The following is a 10634-nucleotide window of genomic DNA, read 5'->3' as shown; positions in this document are numbered from 1 at the left end:
CCTCTGAAACTCCCGATACGTCTTACTATCGGGGGTGTCTTACTATCGGGGAAACACGGTATATATACTACATATATATTATATATACATATATATATATATATACTAGACTTGTGCATTCATTTTCATACAAACTTTATTTTTAACGAAAAATGCCTGTTCATGATGAGATTGAAGGCTACGATTGATGGGTCCCACAAACTGTGGCAGTTTTTCCTTACTTTTTTCACCTGTGGCCAATCAGCATTTACAATCAGAATGGACACGTGTTAGCTATATAAGTGTGCTAATGTCAGAGCAGCAGTTACTGACTGATGAGAGTTGGAGTGTGAGACAGTGACAGCTAATTTAGAAGAGGCTGAGATTATGATCATTGCTCAGTGCAGAACATGTACTGTTGTGGGGTGGATTAGAGAAGCTGTAGTGACTACTGTTGTCTATTACCGGGACTGCAGCAAACAAGTATCCCCTGTTCCTGAGTAAGAGTTTAGTTGATTAACATAGTTGCCCATTTATGCTACCAGCCAAATCTGTAATTTAAAATTATCTTTTTATAATATAGTTTATTATTCTTTATTGATAAATAAATATTGGTGACAATAAATATTGGCAACAATATAATATCTATAGTATATAATATTAAGGAAGTTCAGTCCTGCTCTACGGGGCTTCTGGTATCTGCCAGTGTCTGCCTCCCGAGGGCCCAGTGCTCTACTACTACTTCTGCTGCTGCTGCACCTCTTTGACAGTCCTAACTCTGGGGAAACCTTTTTTAATTCCTATAATGAAAGGTGAGTGCAGAAGGTGTCAGGGACCTCCTGGTTTCGGAATGCCTCCAAATGTCATTCTCAATGAAAAAAGGCCCCCAAATTTCATCCGTGTCGAACATCTGGGAAATGAAATTCGTAACAAAATATACACACATGTTCATAGACATACCTCCAAACTTCATACCCCAATGATACTGGGGGCATACTGGGGTGGAATCTGAGCAGTAGAGTGTCACTGGCAGCACTGTTCATGCACAGAAATTCTGCACGTGCGCAGTAAGTCATTGACATCAGAGAATATAACAAGGACAGTGAACATAGGAAGTATGTATATACCTCAATCACGAGAAGCATTCCAGGACTTTAACAAATAAGAATAAAATGTGATAAAGAATGCATCATACCAGTCTCAACAGCTCAGCTCTTCCTCAGCAATAATTCCTTTCAGCAATAATTTATATATATATATATATATATTAATGATAATTTATCATTTCCCTTCCCCTTTTTCTTTATCTGTTGTATCTCCCCCTCTCTCACCATCTCTCTATTCTTCTAATTATTTCCTCAATCATTCTCGTTGTCTCTCTCCTTTCTCTTAATCTTTCCTCCCTATTTTATCTCTAATTTCTCTTTAGCTCTCCCCATTCTCACTATCATCCACCCATCACCTTTCTACTCATATCTTAGCTTCCTCTCTCTGCTTTATTCTCCCACAGACCTCTTGCTTCCTTAATGTCGGGCCGGTTAAAGGGAAATGCGTGATCTCCCAAATCGGCCCTGCAACCTACACCATCAACTTATCATTTCCCGATGTATGTCCCAGAACAATGAAAGCCCTCAAATCCCGAGACTGTTCCGGAAAAAAACACAGTTGCCCACTATGTTTATATAATGGCATTTACGAATTAAAATACTCAATATATATGATTTAGAAATTTACCATTTGCATACACCATGGGAGCTGTCATCTTATGCTCATTTTCCTAGTATCTGCATGATTATACGTCCCCAATTAAACTATTGTCACCCTGTTGTTAAGTGACGCCATCCCTTTGTGATGTGATAGCCTGTGTAAGGCGAGTAGAAAGGAGAGGGCAGGAAGCTAATTTGTATGCCAGATTTGCCACATAGCTTCCTGGAGGAGCAAGTAAATCAGTTAATGTCAATGGCCAACAACTTTGTGTAGTATGTAACAAAAATAACATATTTCTCCAGCTTTATAAACAATAATACAATAAAACTGGGCCTAGAAGCACCAATGAGAAAGAGGTTTCTTATATGAGGGACATTTTTCTAACTCTTGTGTTTGTAAGCAGTCAATATTTTATTACATAGAATAGCGAAGAAATGAAAGAGCTTTCTTTTACCACAGTGCCAGTACAAGATACAGTATTGGATCTGGATCATACATCAATGTTACTGATCCCAAAATTATATTTCAGGATATATACATATACATGGGAAATCTCCGGGTTTGGCCCAATCTCAGGTTCTCAGAGTGTAGGGCCAGAGTCTCAGGGTCACCCAGTCTGGAGCTGACTCTGTCCTAGTCTACATTGCTACGATCATATCCAGGACTCCCAATTCGTGGTTTTGCTTCTATTATGTTATGGGTGATATTCTTGCTTGAATGCAGGCAACTCAATTACTTGTATCTTTAATTAATGAAAAGTATAAGTTTCCATGAGGACTAGTATTAGAGCTATTCGGCGAATCCATTTTGCGACTCACTTCACGATAGTCTATTAAGGAGTTAATATTTTAAGAGTCTCAGAGTTGACTTATTTTAAAAGTTCCCTGGCAGGGAATACCCCGCTATAAGGACATTCACTTTAAGGACACTCGCGAGTACGGACAGAGTTGCAGCATAACTACGGTATTTCCCTGTTTACATACGCTCACTTCGCAGGAACAGACACATTACAACATGTTGCCAGCGTGTCAGTTTGTCTTTCGGGGTGTCTTTCGCACGTCTTTTGAGCATTTCGGGTTTTCTGGTGGAAATGACCTGACGATTGCAGTGCAGTATATGTATTGATAAGTGAGAAAAGGTAGTACATTTTCACTTTACATGCACGCTCTGGACCCCATTGTGAACGTCTATGCGCTTACTCTAGGTCAAAAGATACATCAGACTGATGTCACTATGCTTTGTATCCTACAACAGGTGTTACTCTTCCTCCCACACAAGCACCCACTCTCAATACCACTGAAAAGATCATATCTTCACCCAGCAGCTCTGCTGTGCCAACCGCACTCACTGGCATCTCAAATGGCATCTCAGGTTTGACTTGTTTATCTGTACTTGTGTTGTTTGAGTTTGAAAGTGTTCCATTCATATGTGCAATAGAAATGAATATACATTAACTGTAGTGATAAGGGACTAGCTGGACCTGGTTCAGACATTAACATAATTTAAATAAAAATGTTATAAATAATTGTAAGTTTATGTGTTGTGACCGGGCCAGACTGGACGTTATGCACATCAGACAAATGCAGAGTGGACGGTTGGCTGCCACATACTCACCTGATATGGGGCTCCAATGGCAGATTGGGTGCAGCAGTCGGCAAGCACCGGCTGGATATGCCAGGCTACACACTGCGTGGCCATACAAATTCAGCATGAAGCTGTGCAGGCTTTAAAGTGGCAGGGCTGCCTTGTCATCCCCGGTCCAGCCCTGCTTTGTAGTGAATTGTAAGCATTTCTGCTCACCAACTATTCATTATATCCAGAAGGATGGACTCTCCTGTCAGTGAGGTTTGTTGATGATCATCTTAGTGATTTCACTTAATTTAATCATGCAGGCCTAATGATCACTTCTTGCTTGAGTCACTTGCCCAGAGTTAGGTTCTAATGATATATATCAATATTTAATTGGTGAGTTTAGATGTATCCAATCACTGGAGATCACCTACAAATTTCATAGTTTAGTGAATAAACCCCCTTTCTATATACCGTATTTGCTCGATTATAAGACAAGGTTTTTTCCAGAGCAAATGCTCAAAAAAATGTCTGCTGGGGCCATGCTGCTTACCGGGCTTTGGTCACGAGCAGCGTCTCTGCTACTAGCAGTAGGAGAACAGGAAGCTAGCAGAGCGTCACATAATTCTACCTCCCTCCTCCTTCCTCTGGGGGCGGGGCCAGAGAAGTTGCTCGCAAAGCCGGGCCCCTGCAGAAGTCTGCGAGTGGGAGATCTGCAGTTCAGGTAAGGGGGTGGGGGAGTGTTTTTGACCAAGTATGTGTGATTAATGGAATGAATGAGTATTTAAATGTTTGTAAATGAGTGTGTGTGATAGCATGGATGTGTAAGGGGGGTGGAGGTGGTAGCATGGCATAGGGAGGCTGTAATCACACTACTATCATCCCCAGGTTCCAGCATGTACTGGCTGCCTTGGCTTGATAGGAGTGTGATTGCTGTTAGTAGTTATATTATATATATATATATATATATATACACTCCTAGATATATATATATATACCTCCAGAAATGCATTTTAACCCCCTATATGCCACTCAGCCCCATGATATGCCGTTTAAGGCATATCATGGGGCAGAGGGGCATATAGGGGGTTAAAAGGCATATCATGGGGCACAGTGGCATATAGGAGGGTATAAGCCTGGGGGCAGATGTGCATAACTGGGGGGGGGGCAGGTTGGCAAATAAAAGGAAATAAAAAATATATATTTTTCTTAATAATAGCTTTTATTAAATATGAAAAAAAAGTTTACATGAATTAATATTTACAAGAAAAACTTTTTTCTATAGGGTAGTCTTATATTCAGGCTTTTTGTTTTTTTCCTAAATTAATATTTTGATTTTGGGGGGGTCGTCTTATAATCGAGCAAATACGGTACTTAGTCTCTCATTGGACTGAAAGCTATGATACTGTTGGTTAATAACGCATGCAGTGGGGTATGCTGCTTGGAGGGCCGACACAGACTTCAGCCAGGTGCTTGGTTTGACCGTGTTCGGTAGCAGGGGAGAAGAGAGAGCCAAAGGTTGAGCTGGACCGGAATAAAAAACCTGAAATGAGTCTTCATAGTCTACCTTCTGGGTGCATGTAGGAATTGGGACCTGTGTCAACAGAAGGGGAGGTGGACTGTGCTTCATCTGACTCACCTACTTCTTAAATGTACGTAATGACATTTACAAAATAATATACTCAATATATATAGATATAATTTATAAATTATACCCCATGGGTGCTGCTATCTTATGTTCCTCTTCCCAGTATCTGCATGATTATTCTTCCCCAGTTAAACTATTGTCATCCTGTTGTTAAGTTACGTGATCCTTTTGGTGGTAGCTGGATCTGATAGCCATTGCAAAGTGAGGTAAGAAGAAAGGAGAGGACAGGTAGCTAATTTGTATGCCAGATTTGTCACTTAGCTTCCCTGCCATAAAGCAGTCCCTTACTTTTAAGCGAGTGAAACAGTTCTGTAAACATTGACTATTCAACGGCCAACAACTTTGTGTAGTATGTAACAAAAATAACATATTTCCTTCTTCAGCTTTATAAACAACATTACATCATGACTTGGAAAAACTGGCTCTAGAAGAACTAATGATAAAGATGTTACTTGTATGAGTAGCAAAGAAATGAAAGAGCTTTCTTTTACCACAGTGCGCGATACCGTATTGTATCTGGATCCTACATCAATGTTACTAATTTGTTCCATCCGCAATTATAATTTAGGAAGTATACTCTTACCTGGGAACTATCAGGGTTTGCCCCAATCTCAGGGTGAAGTGGCATATTCTCAGGGTCTGGAGCTGACTCCTTCCTATTCTACACTGCTGTGATTGCACCTAAGATTCCAGATCGGTGCTTTGGCTCTTGAATGCAGGCGACTCGATTAGGTGTATCTTTAATTAATGACAAGTCAAATTATGTACGAGGACCACTATTAGAGCTATTTGGGTAACACATTTTTCAAGTCACTTCATGATAAGCTATTAATATTTTAATAGTCTCGGGGTTGGTGCAGAAAGTTCCCAGTTATGCGTTTACTCTAGGTAAGAAGATACATCAAACCGATGACATCATGCTTTGTATCCTGCAACAGGTGTGACTCTTCCTCCCACACAAGCACCCACTCTCAATACCACTGAAAAGATCATATCTTCACCCAGCAGCTCTGCTGTGCCAACCGCACTCACTGGCATCTCAAATGGCATCTCAGGTTTGACTTATTTATATCTACTTGTGTTTGATATTGAAACCGTTCCATTTATAGGTGCAATAGGAATAAATATACATTAGCTGTAGTGACAAGGGACTAACCTGGTTCAGTCATTCACCTCTGTATAATGATAACATGAAATATAATAAAAAATATGTTAGAAATAATTGTGGTTACTACTCATCACAGGGACTTTCATTAATATTATTATGTATATTGAGCAATGCTGGCAATTCAGTTCCCTAGCCTAGAGCACTGTTTTTTTTATCCCTACCGCAAAGTTTTCTCTATGAGCGGATCTTAGGTGTTGGGCAATGTAGGTGAAACTGGCAGAAATTTGTCCAACTAGGTGGGGGCTGAAATGCCTACATGTCATCTCCTGGAAAGAAAGGGAATCTCCTGGAAGCATACCATTTAGTTGGAGCCTCTGGTACCCAGAGAATTATTGGGAAAATAAAACAGGTAGATGGGGTGCTAACCCATAGCTAAGTATATATATATATATATAAATATATATATATATACCGGTATATATATATATCTATACTAAAAGTTGTATGTGGAAATTGGAAAATGTTCCATAAATGCTTATTTATGCAACATTTCATGTCTCCGCTTGCATGTCACCCTCTAGAAAAGAAAAATGGGTTCTTTTTAGTTTCATGTATGTTTACTGATTCATATCTAAATGTTTTTAGCCTAGTTCACAATCATACAATGAGTGGTTTAGCCTGCCTTTGCCTAGCCTCATGCACTGGTACAAACTCTCCATAAGAACATACTAAGTGCATGAGATTGTCAATCTATAGCTGCATGTCACTGTTCTAACTGAAAATACCGTGTTCGAGAGGCATACATGCGTGCATGCATCTAGATGTAATATATTATTATGTGTTCTCTTATTCTCAAGTCTGACGGCTTGTTTCTGTTCCCTAACTTAGGTCCTCCAGAGAACCCTGACACTCACCCAACCACGTTATCACCTGTCACAGGAACCACCCTAAGAGGTGACCAGTCTCAGACCTCCATTCACTGCAATCACTACTTTTCATTCTCTGCAATCACTGCATGCAAATGTTTTGCGTCACTATTTTAATACAGTTCATGCCCTCATTATTTTTTGATTGAATTTTTACTTCTTTTTCTGTTGCTACCTCTAATATCTAACATTTCACTGTATGAATGGTATAGGCGTAATCTTTCCGCTCCACTGTTTTGTTAAGTGAATTGTGTGCCTACGTTTCTTCTTTACATTATAACCTTCTGATTACGTTTTCTTTCCCAGATACACCTTCTGAACGCATTTGCAGTGAGTATACTTAGTCAATATACTTGTATAGAAACATTTAAACTACCACCATGATCTATGATTTTGCCAGTAATTTTCCTTTATTCTATTTTTGTGTTCTTAAATAGAACTGCCCATTCCACCCATATTATACCCATATTCTCAGCTTGCTTTGCTTAGTAATAGTTCCCCTTTGCTGATTCCATAATGCTCCTTTTCCTTTTATGAAATGTGCTTTTTCATCTACTATGCCGAATTTAACATTTTGGTATTTAAATGCAGCATTAGAAACGTCGTTCCTAATACTTTTGTACTGAATGACATTTCTACATATAATTCTTTAATCAATTAAAATGTATGTGATTAAAATGACAGTTTTCCTGTGGTTAATGTCTTGTCTAAGTGTAACAGCACCTTTAAATGCATAGTAGGGGAAATTAAAAGTTGAGAATCCCTAAATAGGCATGGATATTTCCACTAGCAGCCCCAATCCAGGTTCTAACATAAAATTGGCACTACTCAGTCTCAAATATTATATTGAATGTAGTATAAACTTTATGTTTTTTATTGTATCCGTAATGGGTTTTTTTTTGTTTTATTATTTATCAGCTGGCATTAAATTCAAAGAACTTGGATACAATAATTCTTTGCTAATTTTGAAATTGGAGAACAAAGAAAACATCACAAACCTTCAAGCTCATTGTAACTTGAACCACACATTTGACAATACTTTGTATAGATTTGAAGTTCCAGTATGTACATCAACAAACATCAGCTGCACATTTACACCTTGTAGAGATCCAGTTACCTTCAGTGTGGACAAAGAACCTGGTAAACCTGTTTTTTTTTTCTTATCAAATGTGAAGGTATAAAATGAAGTTACTGCATAATGTTTTAATCCTGCTATCATATACCGTATTGGCTCAATTATAGGCCGGACCTGATTATTTTAAAGAAAAAATTATTAGTGGAATGGGAAAGCAGTATTTTATCTAATAAACAGGAATACACGTATTTTAACATTTTTGGTATGTATTATGCAGTAAGTCAGCAAATGTTATAAACAAACAAAAATATGGAAAACCAATAGCTATTTTAAGGTCCCCCCTTAATTCATAATGCACCTTACTTATAGATATTCCCCTCTGCTCCCCTGATATGCCACCCGGCCCCCCTGATATGCCACTCGGCCCCCCTGATATGCCACTCTGCCCCCCAGATATGCCACTCTGCCCCGCCAGATATCCTTTATGCCCCCTAGAAATGCCACTCTGCTCCCTAGATATGCCCCCCACCAGGCTTACCAATGCACCCCCAGACTCCCTGGTGTCTCTCTTGAAAAACTGAAATGCACATGTCCCAGAAGTGGCTTTTTAACATGAAACACCCCGTCAAAGTCATGTATGGGTGGTATCACTGTACTCAGAGGATGTTACTAAACACATATTGGGTGATGTTTGTCAGTGACATATACTAGGAGCTGTAAATTCATACATGGGTAAATGAAAACATTGGGTATTTCTAAACTCAAGGAAAACATTATACGCTATTAAGCAGCTGTTTTTCATTAACTTTTCTAGATAAGTAAAAATTTAGTAAATTAGATGGTATGATTCAAATAATGGTATCTAAAAAAAAGACTTTCTTATCCTGAAAAAAAACAATATCTACCATAATTTGTGTGGGTACATAAATAAGTAAATTACTGCTACAAACAAAAACTGCAGAAATGTTAAAACAAAAATTTAAAAACATTTAAAGAGCATCTGTGAAGTAAAGATTGTTAGTTCACATTAACCTACTATTTTTTATTCACAGAAATGTTTAAATATCTCCAGTGTTTACTTCTTGTTAGTATCATTTTAAGTTTTTGCTATTTGCATATTTTCTTTTTTGGTTGAAAGTGCTAATTTTAACCTGATGTCTATAGATCCAGAACAATATGCTTTGAACAGCCGTTCAGGTCAAGAGGAGATACATTTATCCTGGAATAGGTCTAATTGTTCTGTAACAGCAAAGTTCAAATGCTATAATAGTAAGTAGGATCACTATCATCCTAACATTATTCGTGGATTTTTCAAAAACTTGTATTTGTAATACTTTCACAATTACACCTTTAATTATGGGTTTCAGGTCACGTTGGTAGCTTACATGTTGTTGAAAGGTTTCGAAAATAATAATCTGAATTTGGAACGGTTTGTATATATATTAATGTCTTGTTAAGTCAGAGGAAAAAAACAACAGGGACATTCTACATTCATGATGCTATAAAACAGTGCTGGATTGGGAAAAAAAGCCATGGAAATATTTGGACAGCGGCCCCATTTATTTTTTCACGTGCCCACACTCCATATGGGAACAGGATTCTCCTCTCTGGAAGCTCGTGGACTGTGCGATGCGCGCAGACAACCTCCACTACCGCCCTCCACTTCCTCCGGAAGTTCATGTGACGCCGGCGCTCCATCATAGAAGCTCCAGCAGAAGTGTTGGGCAGAAGCGGAGGTTGTCTGTGTGCATGATCTGGGATCAGAGTGGTATATTGGGGAGGTCATAAGGCATATCTGAGGGCAGAGTGGCATATTAGGGGTATAAGGCATATTGGGGGGTCATAAGGCGTAACTGAGGGCAGAGTGGCATATTGGGGTATAAGGCATATTTGGGGGTCATAAGGCATATCTGAGGGCAGAGTGGCATATTGGGGGTATAAGGAATATTGGGGGTATAAGGCATATTGGGGGTCATAAGGCATAACTGAGGGCAGAGTGGCATATTGGGGTATAAGGCATATTTGGGGGTCATAAGGCATATCTGAGGGCAGAGTGGCATATTGGGGGTATAAGGAATATTGGGGGTATAAGGCATATTGGGGGGTCATAAGGCATAACTGAGGGCAGAGTGGCATATTGGGGTATAAGGCATATTTGGGGTCATAAGGCATATCTGAGGGCAGTGTGGCATATAGGGGGCTTAAGGCATATCTGGTGGTCAAGGCATATCTGGGGGTCATAAGGCATATCTGGGGGTAGAGTGACAAATAGGGGGTATAAGGCATATCTGGCGGACAGAGTGGCACATTTGGGGGTATAAGGTATTTCTGGGGGGTTGGCAAATAAAAGGAAATACAAACAAGAAATGCATCAGTTTTTATTGAATATGAAAAAATAGTTTACATGTGAATTAATATTTACTAGTAAAACTTTTTTAGGTATTAAAACCTAGTTTGAGAAATATCGTGTTTGGGTTTGTGTACCTTTAAAATATAGCTTTTATTATTATTTCAGTAAAATAAGAAGGCAATTAGAGAAATGCCATTGTGATGTAAAGGGTTTTTTTGTCTGCTGTTTGTTTTCAACACCTAGTTCATTAACTCATTTAAAATAATGAACGA

General features: G+C 38.9%; 1 pseudogene; it reads left to right on the top strand.

The window, feature by feature from the left end:
- Positions 1-1527: 1527 nt before the first annotated feature.
- The window catches only part of LOC149280799 (receptor-type tyrosine-protein phosphatase C-like), a 33279-nt pseudogene continuing 24172 nt past the window's right edge, over positions 1528-10634 (top strand).

The sequence above is a fragment of the Sceloporus occidentalis genome, unplaced genomic scaffold (assembly GCF_023333645.1).
Source record: "Sceloporus occidentalis isolate IW3139 unplaced genomic scaffold, rSceOcc1.0.p SCAF_147, whole genome shotgun sequence".
In the NCBI taxonomy this organism is placed as follows: domain Eukaryota; kingdom Metazoa; phylum Chordata; class Lepidosauria; order Squamata; family Phrynosomatidae; genus Sceloporus; species Sceloporus occidentalis.
The sequence above is the reverse complement of the archived record's forward strand: the minus strand, read 5'-3'. Positions and strand labels throughout refer to the sequence as shown.